Here is an 18,568-nt window from a genome sequence, read left to right as displayed (position 1 = left end):
CACAGATGTGTAGGCCAGCAGCAACAGCTCCGATTAGACCCCTAGCCTGGGAACCTCCATATGCCACGGGAGTGGCCCTAGAAAAGGCAAAAAAGACAAAAAAGAAAAAAGAAAAGAAACCTCACTGAGCACACTATGTACTAAGGGGGCATGCCATACTGAATAATCCAAGACTCCATGAATGTTATTATTATCATTCATATTTTACCAAAACCAGCCTCCAACAAGTTCATTAATCTTCAGGAACATATAATCAAACCCAAGTTGTTGGTCCCCAAAGCCCATTTCTCTCACCTTTATCACTCTCCCTCCCAGAGCTAAATATAATTTAAATACAATTGACCTTCGAACAATAGGGTTTCAACTCCAAAGGTCCACTTATATATTTTTCAATGGTAAATACTACAATATTGCATGGTTCCTGTGGTTGGCTGAAGCCACTGATGCAGAAGAACTGTGGATATAAAGGGGGTTGCCTGTTAAGTTACATACAGATTAACCCATGAATTGTTCAAGGGTACTACTTACTGTATGCCAGCATATTATCTGAGAATTGTTCTTAATAAATTAATTTAATTTAAATTTATTTTTTATTTTTATTTTTGTTGGTTTAGGGCCGAACCTGTGGCATATGGAGATTCCCCAGGCTAAGGGTCCAATCAGAGCTGTAGCCACCAGCCTGTATCAGGGCCACAGCAACATGGGATTCAAGCCGTGTCTGCAACCTACATCACAGCTCACGGCAACGCCGGATCCTTAACCTACTGAGGCCAGGGATCGGACCCACAACCTCATGGACACTAGTCGAGTTTGTTAACACACTGAGCCACAAACGGAACTCCTTAATTTCAATTTTTATTTTGTTTTATGTTTAGGGCCACAGTGTGGCATACGGAAGTTCCCACGCCAGGGGTCAAATCAGAGTTGTAACTGCCAGCCTACACCACAGCCACAACGCCAGATCCAAGCCACCTCTGTGACCTACGCTATAGTTCATGGCAATGATGGATCCTTAACCCATTGGGCGAGGCCAGAAATCGAACCTGAGTCCTTGTCGATGTTAGTCGGTTTCATTACTGTTGAGCCATGATGGGAACTCCATTAATGAGCTAATTTTTTAGAGTTATCCATTTGATACTTATTCAAATCCTGTCCTCTTTGCTTAGATACTGTACCTACTCTCTGATCTCTATACTCAGGCAATGTTTTTTACCCCAAAGGACTGTACAAATCTCTCCTACTCCCCTCCTTGGACAGGTTTCATATGTGCACAGGCTCCAGAGGAAAAGGGAAAAGGGGCTTATTTTAATTGGAAAGGCCTAACATTATGCCTTGGCATTCATACATTCTGGCCAACTCTTTTGCTCATTGCTATGTGCTGGTGCAACTCCCTTTTGGAACACTATCTTAAAACCTGACCCTAGAGCTATTTCAGAACCACACAGCGTGTAGAAATATTCTCACAACTTAGGCTAACCATAAACACCTGCCCATTTATCTAATATTTTGAAGCAGAGAGGGCCTCTTTTCAGTGAATTAGGGAAGAGCTGAGTATAGGATGGGAAATCTATACCTTTTGTCCCACTAGGGTAAGAGACCCTTTTCTCCTCAGTCTTCTCAGCTGAGAAGTTGGCACTTCCTGACCAGCAGATGGCACTGTCTGCAAGGAAACCATAGGCTGGACAGGAGAATGATTCTCAAGAACCTGCTCCTAGGATGGACTTGCAGTAGCCAAGGTGTGCATCATCATAGGTAAAAGGTTGAGGGCTGAGAGGGCCCTGCTATTGATGAAGGGCCTGGTGTGGGTTTGGAACTGAGCTAGAAGGACAGGCTTTTTTTTGTTACTCAGTTTGCCTTTGCATCCAATCATTTATTAAGCAGGGAGAGACACAAAAGAGATTACCCATGAAAATTACCCAGGAAATGCTCAATGTATGTTCCCCATTCCTCACAGTTCTCTGACAATCCCTCTCCTATCTGGATGACAAGCCATTCAAAGGTTAATCTTGTGCATCTGTGGGTACGTAAGAAGTCCATGGGAACCTGAAGCTAATACAACACGATAACTATACCCCAATAAATTTTTTTTTTTAAAAGAAGTTCATGGGTCTCTTCCATGGGTATCAGATAACTCTCAGGTTGGTTCAGCTCAAAGCCATAACGTTTTTGCCCAGGGAGATGCCACCTGCTTTGGCTGAAGAAGACAATGAGGTCAGATGTGTAGACTAAGACAGAAAGAGAAGGAGGGGTGATAGATATCTATTGATGACTGCTAGGTCTGCCACTGACCTGGCAGGGACATGATCAATGCTGGGTTCCCTCAGACCTCTGCTGAGCATCTGTGCCTGCTATATAACAGCAGGATCAGCATTCACTCCTTGGCTGGTAAGCAAAGTCCTTTGTGTTTGGCCCTACATGGTCTTTTCTCTTATCACCTGGGGTTTGGGACAATGTTTACAATAGGACTTTGCAAACTGTGAAGCTCTTTATAAGATCTAATAATTACTGACTTGAATGTCTCCAGTCTACTAATACTACCATCTCTGGGCCCATTCTAGATGAGGGTCAAGGTCAGACTGGAGCACACTGTGAACAATGCCAAAGAGAAACAGTCAGAAGCCATGTCGCAGAAGGGTTAGTTTTCTCATCTGTAGGGAAGAGACTTGGAAAATGTACGTCTGTGGCTGCTCTGCAAAGCCAAGAAGAAATGTCTACCTGAGCATGCTCCAGGCACCTGTATTCCCCAACTACAGCCCCCAGTCTGCTTTCAAGGCCTGCACAATTCTCAGGGCAGGCTCTGCTGCTGTGGTGCATATTCTCAAGGGTGTCTCTGGGGGTTCATAAAAACTCAGAGTCCACATACATGTCTATGAAGCTCCTCAAAGTGAGTAATGGAGTTGGAGGTAGGAAATGAAAAGAAAGTGCACTCAGACTAGGTCTCCTGAAACCACCAGGTTCAGGTATAGAATCCTAAATAGGGTCTTCCAGGTTGTTACAAACACACCAATCTGTCAGCCTCACTTCTAAGTTATAACCTTCTCACATTTAGGCACGTTGTATGTGGGTCTCCATCTGTACTGTTCTGCAAATGTTAGAGGCAAGCCTGACAAAGCCCAAGACACAGTAAATGCTCAATAAATGTTAGGGAAGAAGCAGTGAGGATAATATCCCAGAAGGTAGTGGGAAGGGCTAGCTATGGCCTTGAAGTGGGGACACAGAGTGGAGGGACTACTGGGGCTGAGGCCCCAAGCACCTTTTTCTAGTCTCTGACCCAAACATCCTGGTCGCCACACCAACCATTCCCAACTCAATCCTCTCCACACAATTCTTTCTTGGCTCTTCTGGGCTTCCTGCTAGCTTAGGTTAGGAGCCATAGAAAATACTGACATTCTATTCAGCAGAAGCTGCTTGACTTGCTAAGCTATTTCCCTCCCCTCCCTCAGCCTCATGGATTAGCCGTGTAATTGAGAGCAAGGTGTTTGCAGCCCCCAGAGGCCCCATGCTTAGCAATGAGCTAAGGATAGGTGGGTAGAGGGTTTGTTCTTGGGGCAGGGGGTGTTCAAAAATGTAACCTGTTCCCAGAGACTTCTGCAATGTCAGATTAGCAGGGACCTTCATGAGTATAGAGTTTAGATGCTTTATTTGGAGGAACAGAGGGGAGTGGACTTGCCCAGGATATGCCATAGCCAGTGAGCAGCAGGGTCAAGAACCCCATGGGTCCTCTGAATCTATGTCTAAGATTCTTATATTCTGTCTTTCCTTTTAGACTACTGAGAGACCAGCCTCCAGGACAGTGAGGAGCTTGGTGGAGGCACAATGTTTGCAAAACTGGGGACTGGCCCCCACAAATAAGTATCTTCGCTTTTATCTGTTGGAGAAATAACTGCTGCATAAAAGCTGGGCCCTTAAGCTAACTAAACCCCACCAGGAACACAGGCTTTGAAATGCAATTTACAGCTCCAAGGGATGGGATTACTCCTCTAGGCTAAAAAGAACAGAAGAAATTTGGCAAAAAAAAAAGTCATTTTTCCCAATTGAAGCATTTTAAATGGAAGCTGTTTGGAAGACAAAACTCAAGCCTGAACAGTGATAGGGCTTTGCAAAGGCAGAAAAACCCTAAAAGGTACTGTACCCCACAACTTTAGGTAAATGAACCACCCATGGGGGGGTATCACAATAATAATAGCCTCTAATTACTGAGGGTCAATGATGTGTCAAGAGACCTTACCTTATTCAATTCTCACAACAGCTCTATGAGGAGATAATTTAGATAGGGAAAGGAAGCTTAAGACAAATTAATTGGTTAATAGAGCAAAACCAGAACTGGAACCCAAAAACCTATGCAGAGAGATGCCTTGGGTACTGATTCTCATGGCAAGAATGTGTCACCCTGAGCCAGGCACACCCTCTCTCCTTGGTCCTTACTCCTTTCCCTTTTCCATTACCATGCCTCCCATTTGCACAGGACTTTAGGATATAAAGCCAGTTTATATCCGTGATCCTGACATTCTTAGTCCTATTTTATAGATGAAAAAGATGAGGATCAGCAAAGATATGTGACTTACTCAAGATCACCCAGCTAATGAAGGGAGTAACTAGGAGACTTGAATCCAGGCTTCCTGTCTGGCATTCTACATTGCCACTGCCTCAGCTGTCCTAAGCCTCTGACTCTGCCTTACAAACCTCATGCCCTCTCAGCCCTGTCTATCAGGATCTAGTCTTTAGCCTGACCTCCGCGGCACTCAATCATCAGAACACCCACTTCTCCAATTCTGTAAAACCTCCTCAGCAGTGGATCTCTTCTTAAAATACTCACTTCAAAACAGAAGCAGCTACTTTTGGTCCTGATGCCCCCCACCCCACCCCCCAGTGCTATTTAGAGCCTCTGTCTGGGCCAGCCCTGCTGGATACCACTATACCACTGGCCTTATTCCCTAACATGGGGATGAATGGTCATACCAGCCTATGCCAGACCTCTGCCCTTAGATAATCCTGGAGACATGTGGGCAATTTTGAAGGAAAACAGCTATCAGGGATAGGGAGGCTATTTCTGGAGAAAGCCAAGCAATTATACTGATCAGCAACCTGGGCCTCCTTAGTCCAGAGGTTCCTGGCTACCAAGCAGCCAGGGATGACAGAACGTCTATTAATCTCATTAAACTCGCTAGGCCCCAACTCATTAGCATTGCCAAAATAATCATTACTGGTCAGAAAGGACTAATTTCCCAAGGAGTGCTCTTTAGTTCCTGACCATTCCACTCCCAAGAGAAACCCCAGCTCCTGTCAGGCTGAACAGTGAGGGCTGGCTCCTGGGATGGGTGGGAGTGTAAAGGGTCCAGGAGGCTTGACTCTGCTGCTCTTAGTCATGTGACCTGCAACAAGTCATGTAATTTATCTGAGCCTTGTCATCTTTATTCTGAAAACAGAAATAATCTTTTCCCTGACTACCTTTCAAATCTGATATAAAAATCAAATAAATTAATCAATATGAAAGTTCTCTGTTCCATCTGTAACATACTATAAATGAATAGGGGATTATACTGATTTCTTTTTCTTTTTTTTTTTTAAGGGCTGCACCCGTGGCTTAGGGGTCAAATGGGAGCTGCAGCTGCCAACCTACCCCACAGCCACAGCAACGCCAGATCCAAGCTGTGTCTGTGACCTACACCACAGCTCAAGGCAATGACAGATCCTTAACCCACTGAGTGAGGCCAGGGATCGAACCCACGTCCTCATGGATCCTAGTCAGCTTCATTACCACTGAGCCACAATGGGAACTCCTACCTATTTCTATTATTACCCAACTCCTATCCCGTTCACTCATTCAACAAACATTTCTTCAGTATTCTCTGTGCTGGCACTGTGGAGACGCTGGGAAACAGTGCTCACAGGCCTTGTCCTCTACTTGTTTTTTAAGAAAGCCCTCTCTCCAGGAACCTGCTTCTTCAGTGTTTCCTAATAACATGGAATAGCAGAAACAGCACAGGCTCTGCAGTCAGGACTAAGTTCCAATCCCAGCCTTACCACTTATGTGAGATAACCTTAGACGTGTCCCTCAGCCTTGTTGGGCCTGACTCTTAAACTGCAAAATGGGGATTTTACCAGCCTCCCAGGATGAAGGGCAAGGATTAGAGATAATATGTGTACAGTGCCCAGTATAACTGGGACCAGTAGATATTTACATAAGAAACTCAATTGCTCTATGCCCTATGAAAACAAATGAAGCTAGCCTTGCAGTCTAGATCCTCCACACTCCAGCCCTAATTAATGCTCTTTACCCAGGTTGTCTTCCAGTGCTCCAACCTGAGAATAAGGCAGTTGGGGAGGGAGCCTATGCATGTTCTCTCCCTTGATTAGCATCTGGAAGCAAATCTAGAAATTTCATAAAAGTGCCCCCACCCTATGCTTGCCAAATCACTACTGTATAGGACCAGGAGAGGAAAGAACACTGGCTGAGAGGAGTTCCGGGCCTTGCTGAACTACTGACTCAACTCTACGCCAGCCACACCATGAGGTTTCTAGTCCTATACTGTAACACTGGTTTGAGCATCTGTTAGCCCTGAGAAGAGACCCCACAGCAGAAACCAAAGGTAGAGCTGGGGCCTCAGTCAACTCTCCCCAGTATCAACTGAGTATATACCCTATATTCCCTGTATCTTGGACTCTGACCCTACCTTGACTATGGCCTTAGGCTGAGGTTTAGCATCTGTGCCAAGCAGTCCTTGTAGCTATGGGATAAAGGGCAACAAAGGGTGGGTAGGTACAAACTTGGGTGTACAATCCCCAGTACTGAGTTAGAGAATTACAAATGATTCTCCATCTTTTGTTTTTAACCAAAGAGGTCATCCAAATACCTACCTACCCATTCAATGATAATTATAGCTATCCCAACACTCACTGGGCCAATTAACAAATGAATCCTTCATTCATTCATTCAGCAACAAGTCTGGTACTTGATCTCAAGGAACTCTCCCAGTCCAGTAAGGGACACAAGGGCCACAAAGTAAATGTACCCTGGATGGAGTCCACTGCCCGTGACGCAGCCCCAGCAAAGCTGTCTAGTGTATTAGAGAAGGGGCAGGTGTGTCACAAAAGGCTCCATAAAATTTCCATGGTGGTAGCATGGAGACTATGCCTGGCAGGAGGAACTGCAGGAACAATGTATAAAACATGCCCCTGTCTCCTCTTTGTTCCCCCTATTCTGCCCTTCTTCCTATAGGTGTATGCAGGATAGAGCTAGAAATAAAGGTCTGAAATAGAATTTCTTCTGTGCTCTTTTTCCCTTGACAGTTGCATACTAATTCCTGTCTTGAGGGAGAAAAGGGAAAGCACAATTTTATTCATACCAGGCATTATGTTGGAAGCTTTACAGGTATAATCTTTCAGAATCCTGATCACAACCTAAAGAGATGATACTAGTATCATCTTTACTCCACAGATGAAACTAAGGCTCAGAGAGAGCTTAAATAATCTGTCCATAGTTACATTAAGTGGCATGATTAGGACAAAAGGACAGCAAGCCTTTGTTCTTACCAATTTACTAGACTGCTCCTAATGACATCTCCTCACACTGCCCCCCAGCAATAGGCATATCAATCCTGGCTTTGCTGAGGTGCCACATGACCATGAGTTTTGGAGCATGTGACCACAAAGGGCCCTTCCAGTGTTAATCATTAATACCTGCTGAACACTTACTACATGCCAGGAACTGCACTATGTCTTCTACTATGAGGTAGGCGATGCTATATACTGTGTCCACTTAACAGATGAAGAAACTAAGGGTTAGCACTCAGTCCTATATAAGCCAAGAAGTGGCAGAGCTCTACACACTCTATACAAGAGCTGGCTAGTGCTCTTACTCTTGGCCCAGAATGGCTTTGCGCTAAGTGTGCCCAGTACCTGCCAGGAGGTCACCTTCTAATACTTTCTGATGCTTTGGGGAAAAAACTCATGGAGCCTTGCTGAGGGCATACTCTCAAGTCCAAGAGCCAATGAGCACTTGCTGTGAGCCTGAGGGATGGATTCCTCCCGCTTCCCACACCTTAAGAGGCTGGCTTCTCACAGTGATAATGTGGCAAGATTAGTCACTGCTTGCTGTTGGTTGATTATAGCTATTCTTTTCTGTAAATGAAGTTTAAAAGTCATCAAAGGGTTTGTCAGTTGTGACTTATGAGCCTCTTTCCTGCACGGAAGTCAGGCAGTGACAAATGCCCCTCTCGTTCTGCCATCCATTACAAGTCAGAAGGTGCCATGTTCCAATTACTGGAAACTCCAATGAAGCTTATGGAAAACCCTGCTCCAGGCTGCAGCCATTACTCAGGCCTGGCAGGACTGCCAGCAGTGCTGCCCTAGGCCCAGGCCTCAGCGGGTAAGAATGGAGTAAGAGCATGTTTCTGACTTTGTGAGTCAGCCCCTTCTGTCCCATACTTGTGTTATCACTGGTGGGTTTATCCTAGACACATTTTGCAAATGAGTGAAAACACAGGCATCATGTGGCTATCTCCAAGATGGCCTAAGACAGACAGACATGAGGAAATCATGCTGCCAGGTGGAGAGGGGGGAACATGATGCTCAAGAGGGAAGAGGATATCACATACCTATGATATTCAGAAAGTAGAGATTGAAAGAACCCTTAGAGATCATCTAGTGTAATCAATTGCCTCAGTACTCTATACCCATTATATGCCAAGCCCTGTCCAGCTAAATGCTGGGAACCAAAGAAGAATAAAACCTAATCCCTACCACTGAGGGTAAATGTGAAAATTAAGGTTTAAAGAAGTGACTTGCCCAAGGTCACAAAATAAGTTACGGTCAGTCAGTAATGGAATGAGCAAGCGGATCTCCAGACCTCTAGTGAAGCAGAGAAAGTGGAGTGACAGGGAGCCCCCTGTATGCCAGGCTCTGCAAAGAACATGGCAAAATGGTTGAGAGTGCCAGCACCCATCCAGATCCCATTACAAACTTACTGCCTCTCTGTTTTTATTTCCCTTTTTAAGATTAAAGCATATTCGATTTACAATGTTGTGCTAATTTCTGCCACACAGCAAAGTGATCCAGTCATATACGCACATTCCCTTACGTTATTGTCTATTATGATCTATCCCAAGAGAGACTGGATATAGTTGCCTGTGCGGTACAGGGGGACTCACTGCTTATCCATTCTAAATGTAGTAATAGTTTACATCTACTTACCCCAAACTCCCCATCCATCCCACTTCCTCCTCCCTCCCTACTGGCAACCACATATTGTTTTCTATGTCTATGAGTCTGCTTCTGTTTCATAGATAGGTTTATTTGTGACATATTTTAGATTCCACATATAAGTATAATCATATGGTATTTGCCTTTTTTTTTTTTTTTTTTTTTTTAAAGGGCCACACCTGTGGCATATGGAAGTTCCCAGGCTAGGGGTAGAATTGGAGCTGTAGCTGCCAGCCTAGGCCACAGCCATAGCAATGCCAGATCCAAGCTGCATCTGCGACCTACAGCACAGCTTGCAGCAATGCCAGATCCTTAAACCACTGAGCAAGGCCAGGGATCTAACTCGTGTCCTCATGGATGCTGGTTGGGTTCATTATCACTAAGCCACAGGGGGAACTCCCCATCTTTCTCTTTCTGACTTACTTCACTTAGTATGAGAGTCTCTATCCATGTTGCGGCAAATGGTATTATTTCATTCTTTTTATGGCTGAGTAGTATTCCACTGTGTATATGTACCACATCTTCAGTATCCATTCATCTACTGATGGACATTAGGTTGTTTTCATGTCTCAGCTATAATAAATAGTGCTGCAATGAACATATGGGTACATGTATCTTTTTGAATTATAGTTTTGTCCAGATATATTCCCTGGAGTGAGATTGCTGGATCATATGGCAGTTATCTATATTTAGTTTTCTGAGAACCGCCACATTGTTCTGCGTAGTGGTTGTACTAATTTACATTGCCACCAACAGTACAGGTTCCCTTTTCTCCATACCCTCTCCAGCATTTATTTGTAGACTTATGAATGATGGCCATTCTGACCAGTGTGAGATGCTACCTCACTGTAATTTTGATTTGCATTTCTCTAATAATTACTGATGTTGAGCATTTTTTCACGTGCCTACTAGTCATCCATATGGCCTCTTTGGAAAAATATCTATCTAGGTCTTCTGCCCATTTTTCCATTGGGTTGTTTGTTTTTTTGTTGTTGAGCTGTCTGAGTTGTTTGTATATTTTGAAGATTAAGCCCTTGTTGCTTGCACTATTTTCAACTATTTTCTTCCACTCCATAGGTTGTCTTTTTGTTTTTTCTTTTTTATGGTTTCCTTTGCTATGCAAAGCTTGTTGGTTTGATTAGGTCCCATTTGTTTATTTTTGTTTTTATTTCTATTGCCTTGGGAGACTGACTACAGGTCTGACAAGTCTCAGAAAAATGGTGATGATATAACAAAACTTACCTCAAAGTTGTGAGAAATAAATGCCACAGTGGCAGGCACATATTATGTATCCCAAATATTATTTAACCTCAAGTAATCCTCAAACAATTTGAGGCAGGTATTATTAAAATCATTCTAAGGCAAGAAAACTGACATTCTTTTTCACTTCCTCACACTAGGAAAGCCAGTATTTCTCAAACTATTTGTGGTGAAGGACCAGATTTTTGTTGTTTTGCTTTTTAAACTTCTAATCATTACAAACAAGTGCATTTGTAAAGTACAATAAAAATGTCATATTACTGTAAAAGTTCCTAAGCACTCACTCTCCATTTCTGTACTCTTTACCAAACAGCAACAGTTTGCGAACTAGCATTCATGTGTTCAATGGACTACAGTGTAAGTAGCAAGCTCTAAGCTGCTCTCACCCATCCCTGTCAACCTTTATAAAAAGCAAAGCAAACAAAGAATAGAGGTTATTTCATTTCTTTTGGGTCCTTTAACCTGACTCCTTGTAGACTTTGGTATTAGACTGACTAATTTACAAAAACCTATCCTGATATTTTTCCTTTCTTAAGAAAGAGAGAGGAGGAGTTTCCATTGTGGCGCAGTGGAAACGAACCTGACTAGGAACCATAAGGTTTCAGGTTTGATCCCTGGCCTCACTCAGAGGATTGGGGATCTGGCGTTGCAGTGAGCTCTGATATAGGTCGCAGACTCAGTTCAGATCCTGCGTTGCTGCGGCATAGGCTGGCAGCTGTAGCTCTGATTGGATCCCTAGCCTGGGAACCTCCAAATGCCACAGGTGTGGCCCTAAAAAGCAAAAAAAAAAAAAAAAAAAAAAAGAAAGAAAAGAAAGAAAAAAAGAAAAAGAAAAGAGGACAAAAGCAGGCCAAAGATAAGATAAAGGATGTGCCATCAAACACTTTAGGAGGTGATTTATCTTGGTCATCTGCCCTAGGTCTTGATATATCCTGCAACCAAAATGATCTAGGCTTGATGAGGACTAACATGTTCCTGAAGCCTGCTGACCTGAAAGTAAGGTATATTTCTCAAGAGGCTAGTATTTCTAGACCCTTCCTCCCCACACGAGAGGAAACCAGCCAGGAAGGGGTAACATATTGTAATCCTCTTTTTGTATTTCCAATTTTCAGTCTTGTATTACAGCTGTTTATACAGCAGTCTTCTCTCTTCTTCTAGGGAGTTGCCTGAGAGCAAGCTGGCTATCAGATTCATTCCTGAATGCCACTGTACACCCAAGAGTATGACTGGTCTAGGGCAGATGAGTAGCTCTTAACCAGTGAGCCAAGACACATAGTGTACCTTGAATCTTCTAGGTGTGTGGCTAAATTTTCATCAGTGAACAAAACTTGTTTTTGTTCTAACTGAGCTAATATGGTGCTATTTTTCAGCATAACCCAGAACTGAGTGGGTCATATGATATTATGTAGAGAGAGGTATAACATGCTGCTGTGAATAAGGGCCTACCATCAAGCAGGAGCCAAAACCTAAATGCTTACTGCTGTGTCAGAGGCCTTGTAATATGGTCAAGAGAGTAACCCCTGAAGCCAAATGCCTTCATTCTGCCAATGAACTGGCTATGTGACATGACCTTCAGTAAGTGTCTTAAGTTCTTTGTGCTTCAGTTATCTCACCTATAAAATGGGGGTAGTGATACATATCTTTGGGGTTGCTAAAGGATAGAACAATCTAAATAATGTGTTTAAAACAATGCCTGGTACATTAGAAAATACGCAAATATTAGCTGCTGCTACTGTTATTATTGTTATTGTTGGAACCCAGAACATTTTCTTGTGATTATAAAAGGTGAATTCTACTGTAATATTGATCTAGAGCTGAAGTGTGATCAAGGAAAGAATACTATCACTATGGATGCAATAAACTCTCTTCAAGCATACTGCCGAAATTTTACTATCTGGAAATGTGCCTTGAACATAAAAGGAATCACAGAAGTAGGCACTCATTAAGTATTGAATGAATAAAGAAATGAGTATCTAGAGTAAAGCAGTCCCCAGAGAATACAACTTGAGAAGAGGAGCAGGAAGAAGGCCCTATGTGAAGGTTCCCAGAAAATTCTCTTTGTACCTTGAGGACTAGAAGGCAGGTTGAACTCCCCTTCTGGGCAACAATGCTCCAAGGGCTGAAATTGAAAGAAACCTCTGCTTGCTCACTGTTATGTCTCCAATGGAACCTCCACATCCTGTGGCTACTCTATTCTGAATAAGGCTGTAGAAGAATGTGCCATGGTAGTGCACACGTTCCCATTTTCCAGCCTATATTAGAGGAATACAGAGAGGGCAGTCTAACCCCTCCTGTGGCAGGACTTGCCCCCCTAGATTAAAACAGTAATAGGGAATTATTAGCTTTGAATTCCTGCTTATCTAGAGACCTAGGTTCTAAACCTCACTTCTACTAGCTCCATGAACTTGGGAAGGCACTTTACTTCTCTGAGCTTGGTTCAAGGCTCCCTATCTGTGAACAGGGATAAAAATCCCCACCGTGCCCAGTTGCAGTGCAAGTTGTTGTGAGGGTCAAAGGAGGTAACATATGGGAGTATACTATTACCTAAGATGTGCTACAAAAATGTGGACAGGGATATTATATTCTCTGGGATGGAGAGCTGATGGGTCTTCTTGGACAGAGGCATCCTGGCATTGAGCCAGTCAGCTGGAAGCAGGTGGTAGATGGTGCACAACTTGGCACTGCAGCCAAGAACTATGTCTCTCAGGGCTAAGGGCAGCTGATTAAAATCCTTTCATGTGGAATCAATATTTTCCTCATTACAACAATCCTTCTCTTTGAAAACACTGAATGCCACCCCTTCACAGCTCCACAAAGGCTTGATGCTGCCAATGGCACGTGCGCTGGCATTTATTTGCTTTTTAGAGCCACACTTTTGACATATGGAAGTTCCTAGGCTACGGGTCAAATCGTAGCTGCAACTGCTGGCCTACACCACAGCCACATGGGAGCTGAGCCACTTCTGCGACCCACACCACAGCTCATGGGAACGCTGGATCCTTAACCCACTAAGCAAGCCAGGGATTGAACCTGAGTCCTCATGGATACTAGTTGGGTTCATAACCTGCTGAGCCACAAGAGGAACTCCTGGCATATATATATTTACTCCCCCACATTCCAATAAGAGAAGGGAAGAAAGCTGACCTCTCTCCAGGGTGCTGATCTACAACATAACTCAAGGCTCTAAGAATCATTCCACATTACCATGTTTGGCCCAACTAATGACGACTGAGAATGGTGCCACTGTCACAGACACTCTGTCTCTGTCCCTCAAGTAGCAAGGCTAATTCCACAAATATTACTAAGCACTGTCTCATGGATGAACCACTGAGCCAAGTGTGTCCCTGTCTCCTGTTTAAGACCCCTCAGCAGCTTTTCACCACCAAGAATCAAGTTCAACTCCTTTAACATGGTTTAAAAGCCTCTTCTCCAGTTAAAGGTAAAGCTACCAAATTCATACCCAATAATCCTCTGAGAAATTATAAGTCACACCCACTTTACAGTCTTAGCAGAGAGACAAAGGCAATTGTCCAAGGTCACATAATGAACAAGTTAGTATGAACTGGGTTCTTCCTGAAGCCTAAGTATCAGACTCCAAAGTACAGACTCAAAGTCAAAACCACCTTTTCTTGGACTAATCTATATGATACAATATGGGAATGGAGCATTTATTGCTCAGGCAAACTCTTTCATTTCAGGAGAGCTGCTTAGACACTGCCCCTTGTTGGAGGATGCCAATCTGAACTCTTTCACTTCCACAACTGCAGCATCATTGATAAATTTGTCATAATAACCAAAATGCTCATTTGCATGAGATATGGTACACACCTGCATACCTAAGTGCAAGAAGCCCTTCTGCCACAAGCATCAAATAAAAGTTCAATGAACCATAACAACTTAGGAAAAAAAAAAGCCCCCAATATGCACAACATGCCCAATACCTAATGAACTTCTAAAATAATCTATTCAACTGATCATGACAAAATCAGCTGTAGTGTCTATGGTCTTTTCCCCTATCATTGTCTTAGAAAGAATTAACTAACCCTTTCTGGCCCACCTTCCCCTCAAAAAAGACACTACACTAAACAAGCTTCCGTACTGCAGAGGCTGGTTTAAAAAAAAAAAAAGTTTCCCCAAACTTTTATTATTTATTTTTTTGTCTTTTTGCCTTTTCTAGGGCCGCTCCTGCAGCATATTGAGGTTCCCAGGCTATGGGTCTAATAGGAGCTGTAGCCACTGGCCTACGCCAGAGTCACAGCAACGTGGGATCCGAGCTGCGTCTGCGACCTACACCACAGCTCACGGCAACAGCAGATCATTAACCCACTGAGCAAGGCCAGGGATTGAACCGGCAACCTCATGGTTCCTAGTCAGATTCATGAACCACTGAGCCACGACGGGAACTCCTCCCCAAACTTTAATAGATATCTCAGTCGCAGGAGCAAGAGCGTGAACTTTGGACAGAGATAGACCAGGATCAACCGCTTACTATGTAACCTTGGACAAATCCTTAAATTCCCTGAGCCTAGGCATATACTTATTCCCTTCACATATCAAATCATTTCCCGATTCACAAACTGAACCAAGCCCTGCTGATTTGGCCTCCTAAATATCCTTAGAATGTAGCCCTCTCTCTCCATTCATATTACCACTCTTCAAATTCATCCTCCAAATGGTCACAAGAACAATATCACTACATGACTCCTTTGCTTAAAACCAAAATTAAAGTTTTGCTTTATTATTTCAAAATTCTTAGCCAATAATTTCAGTGTTTATACTTAGTGTGTTTATTTTTTGAAATTACTACAAGAAATTACCTAAATCCCAACCCCGCTATAGGACATAACTATTGTTAGCATTTTGGTATATTTCTTTCCAATGTTTTTTCTTGTGCATTATACTTGGATTATATAGTTAGATCATTCATTCAATTCTGTAACATAGGTTTTTTTCAGTTAACATTATAACACATTATATATATAACATATCTGTTATTATGGCTGCCCAGTTTTCAAAAAGCACCATTTAAAAATAATTATTTTTTTATTAACTCAGTTTTCCCATGAATGGATTTATCATAGTTTAGACTGGTCATAGTTAAGGTGGGCATTTTGGCTTTTTCCAATTTCTCACCATTTTATTTAGAATAGCACCTGAGGGAAAGTTCATTCTATATATCGGATTATTTCCCTAGGACAGTCTCTTTATGGTGTCAAAATGTATAAATTGAGATATACTGCCTATTTTCCAAAACTGCTATACCAATTTACACTGCTATCGCCAATGAAAGCCACTTTCTTGGCAACCTCACCAGAATGTCTTAGTGTGTGGGGAGTGCGAGGGGGTAACAGGTTAGGGGAGAAGCAAATCCTCAGTGTTGTTTTCATGCATACATGAAGATAACAGTTTACCATGATTGTCATACTAATTTTTGAGTCCAGAGAGTTTTGAATGCCACAAAGAAGTTATTGTAGGTTCTTAGGCAGAGGAATAACATATTGAAAATTCAGCTGTTATTTATCCAAAAAGTCATGTATTAAAGCACCTGTTTCTTCCGGACACGTACAAAGTACAATTCCTATGCTGGAAGAATTCAGTCTACACAGTCCGGTGGTGGGGATTCTCAGGAAAACCAGAACCTATGTTTCATTTTGATAACAGCTATGACAGGGACACATGGGAACTCAAGAGGCCATGTTCCTTACCAAAGGGACAGGAGAGAAGAGGGAATCAGAGGAGTCATCAAGAAAGCATGATCTGGAGTTCCCGTTGTGGCGCAGTGGTTAACGAATCCGACTAGGAACCATGAGGTTGCGGGTTCGGTCCCTGCCCTTGCTCAGTGGGTTAAGGATCCGGCGTTGCCGTGAGCTGTGGTGTAGGTTGCAGACACGGCTCGGATCCCGAGTTGCTGTGGCTCTGGCATAGGCTGGCAGCTACAGCTCCAGTTAGACCCCTAGCCTGGGAACCTCCATATGCCGCAGGAGCGGCCCAAGAAATGGCAAAAAGACAAAAAAAAAAAAAAAAAAAGAAAGAAAGCATGATCTTAAAAAAGTTATGATCTTATCCATCGGGATGAATTGAAGTCAGTCCTCACATAGATGAGAGAGAACATTTAGGAAGGAGGAAACAGCATGAGCAAAGTTGTGGAGGCTGGACAGCGCTTCCATATTTAGAGAATAATAATACGCACTGCGGCTGGAGTTTAGAGTATAAACTGAATATTGCAAGAGATGATAGCAGAGAACCTGGAAGAAGCTAGATCAGAAAGGGCCTTATGGGGAGTTCCCGTCATGGTGCAGCAGAAAACGAATCCGACTAGGAACCATGAGGTTGTGGGTTTGATCCCTGGCCTCGCTCAGTGGGTTAAGGATCCGGTGCTGCCATGAGCTGTGGTGTAGGTTGTAGACAAGGTTCCAATCCTGAGTTGCTGTGCCTATGGCATAAGCTGGCAGCTGTAGCTCTGATTCAACCCCTAGCCTGGGAACCTCCACATGCCACAGGTGCAGTGGCCAAAGGAAAAAAAGAAAAAAAAAGAGAGAGAGAGAGAGAGAGAAAGGGCCTTGTGGGCGGAAGAGCCTGGACTTCATAGGAGCCATGATCCATTCCTATGTCATATGCAGGACAGTGCTGAGTAAGAAGGCACTCGTAAGTCCCTACAGGTGTTGAAAGTCTGAACCATACAAGTTAACTCCTGATCAGCGCACTCTTTCTGTGTCAACTCAGTTCGTTTCTATGTTAGTCTTCTCTTGCAGCAGCGCAGAACTTTGAGAGTATTTTTCACATCACCTAGTACATTGCTAGACACATGGCAGGGGTTCCCATAATACTCATGGATCAACTAACTGGAGGCACCTCATGCAATAATACATACACTCACGAAACCCTTGCTGCCCTGGCATAGTGCCTGCCACTCTCAGCAGATGCTCAGTCACTGCCTGTCTTGGCAGATTTCCTGCCTCAGACAGCTACTACCCTCTTCTTGCTCATTCTGCCAAATTAAAAAAAAAAAAAAAAAAAAAAAAAGTGCCTGAGGACAAGAAACTATAAAGTATGTGATAAGGAGCACACTGGGTAGCCAGCAGGGAGGCCTGAGAGACATAAATCCTTCCCCATAGTACATTCCTCAAGTCAATGACTCCCTCATCCCTACTGGCAGTTTAGGAGTGCCCCACATGTCCTCCCTATAAAAATAAAATAGGTTTTTCCAATTGAGCATGTTAAAAGTTTCCTTTGAGTAGCTGCTGGCCTTCTCTAAGGTATTACTAATTTCTACATTAATAACATCTGCTTTAATGATGACAAGGATATTAACAGGATGATTATCTCAACAATTAATATAACAGCAAGTCATTCTTGCCCTGCTAGTTGTGATATGAGCTATGGGCAATGGGGTCTGATGTGCTGATCCATCTTAGAGACTGTATTAAAAATGATCTGTTTCGTGTCATCTCCTCTCTTAGATTGTGAATTTCTAGATGGCATGCATCACAAGCTATTTAATATTGGCATCCTTCCCACCTTTTAGGATAGACCCTGGCTCAGAGTAGGTGCTCAGGCAGTATCTGCTGAAGTGAACTCCATCTACCACTGTCCCCACCCCCTTCCTCATCTATGCTTTTTAAGAAACAAAAAAGCAGGCAGTACAGATAATGAAGTCAGGAGACTTGGGAGACAGAAAGAAGACATATTTGCAGGAGTCCAATCCACTCTAGCCTTCAGGAGAGGCTGTGCAATAATATAATAAATGATCATTATGATTTATTAATGGCTTATTACATAGCAGATGCATTGCTAAGTATTTTACTTCTCATTCTTACAACAACTCTTTGAGGTAAGAATTATATCAAGATCACAATGGCCCTTATGAGACTCTTTCAGGACAATGACTCTGGAGTCAGACTAATTGGATTCAAACCCCAGCTCTGCCATGTATCAGGTGTATGATTCTGGGTAAATGACTTAACTCTGTGCCTTAGTTTTCTCATTTGTAAAATGAGAATAATATTATAGTACCTTCTCCATAAGGTTGTGAGAAATCAATGAGATAAATGATTTATCAGCTAGGTAAGCATTCAGGAATTTTCTAAATAGAATTATTATTACTGTT

The 18,568-nt window shown here is 43.0% G+C and overlaps 1 protein-coding gene across 16 annotated transcripts in view; it reads right to left on the bottom strand.

The window, feature by feature from the left end:
* The window catches only part of RALY (RALY heterogeneous nuclear ribonucleoprotein), a 94,593-nt gene that overhangs the window by 9,236 nt on the left and 66,789 nt on the right, over nucleotides 1–18,568 (bottom strand). The gene's annotated exons all lie outside the window — the stretch shown is intronic.

This window comes from Sus scrofa, chromosome 17 (assembly GCF_054392235.1).
Source record: "Sus scrofa isolate SSC_HxYL_T2T_F1_AM1 chromosome 17, Sscrofa_HxYL_maternal_Yorkshire_Landrace_v2.0, whole genome shotgun sequence".
NCBI classification, from domain to species: domain Eukaryota; kingdom Metazoa; phylum Chordata; class Mammalia; order Artiodactyla; family Suidae; genus Sus; species Sus scrofa.
The sequence above is the reverse complement of the archived record's forward strand: the minus strand, read 5'-3'. Positions and strand labels throughout refer to the sequence as shown.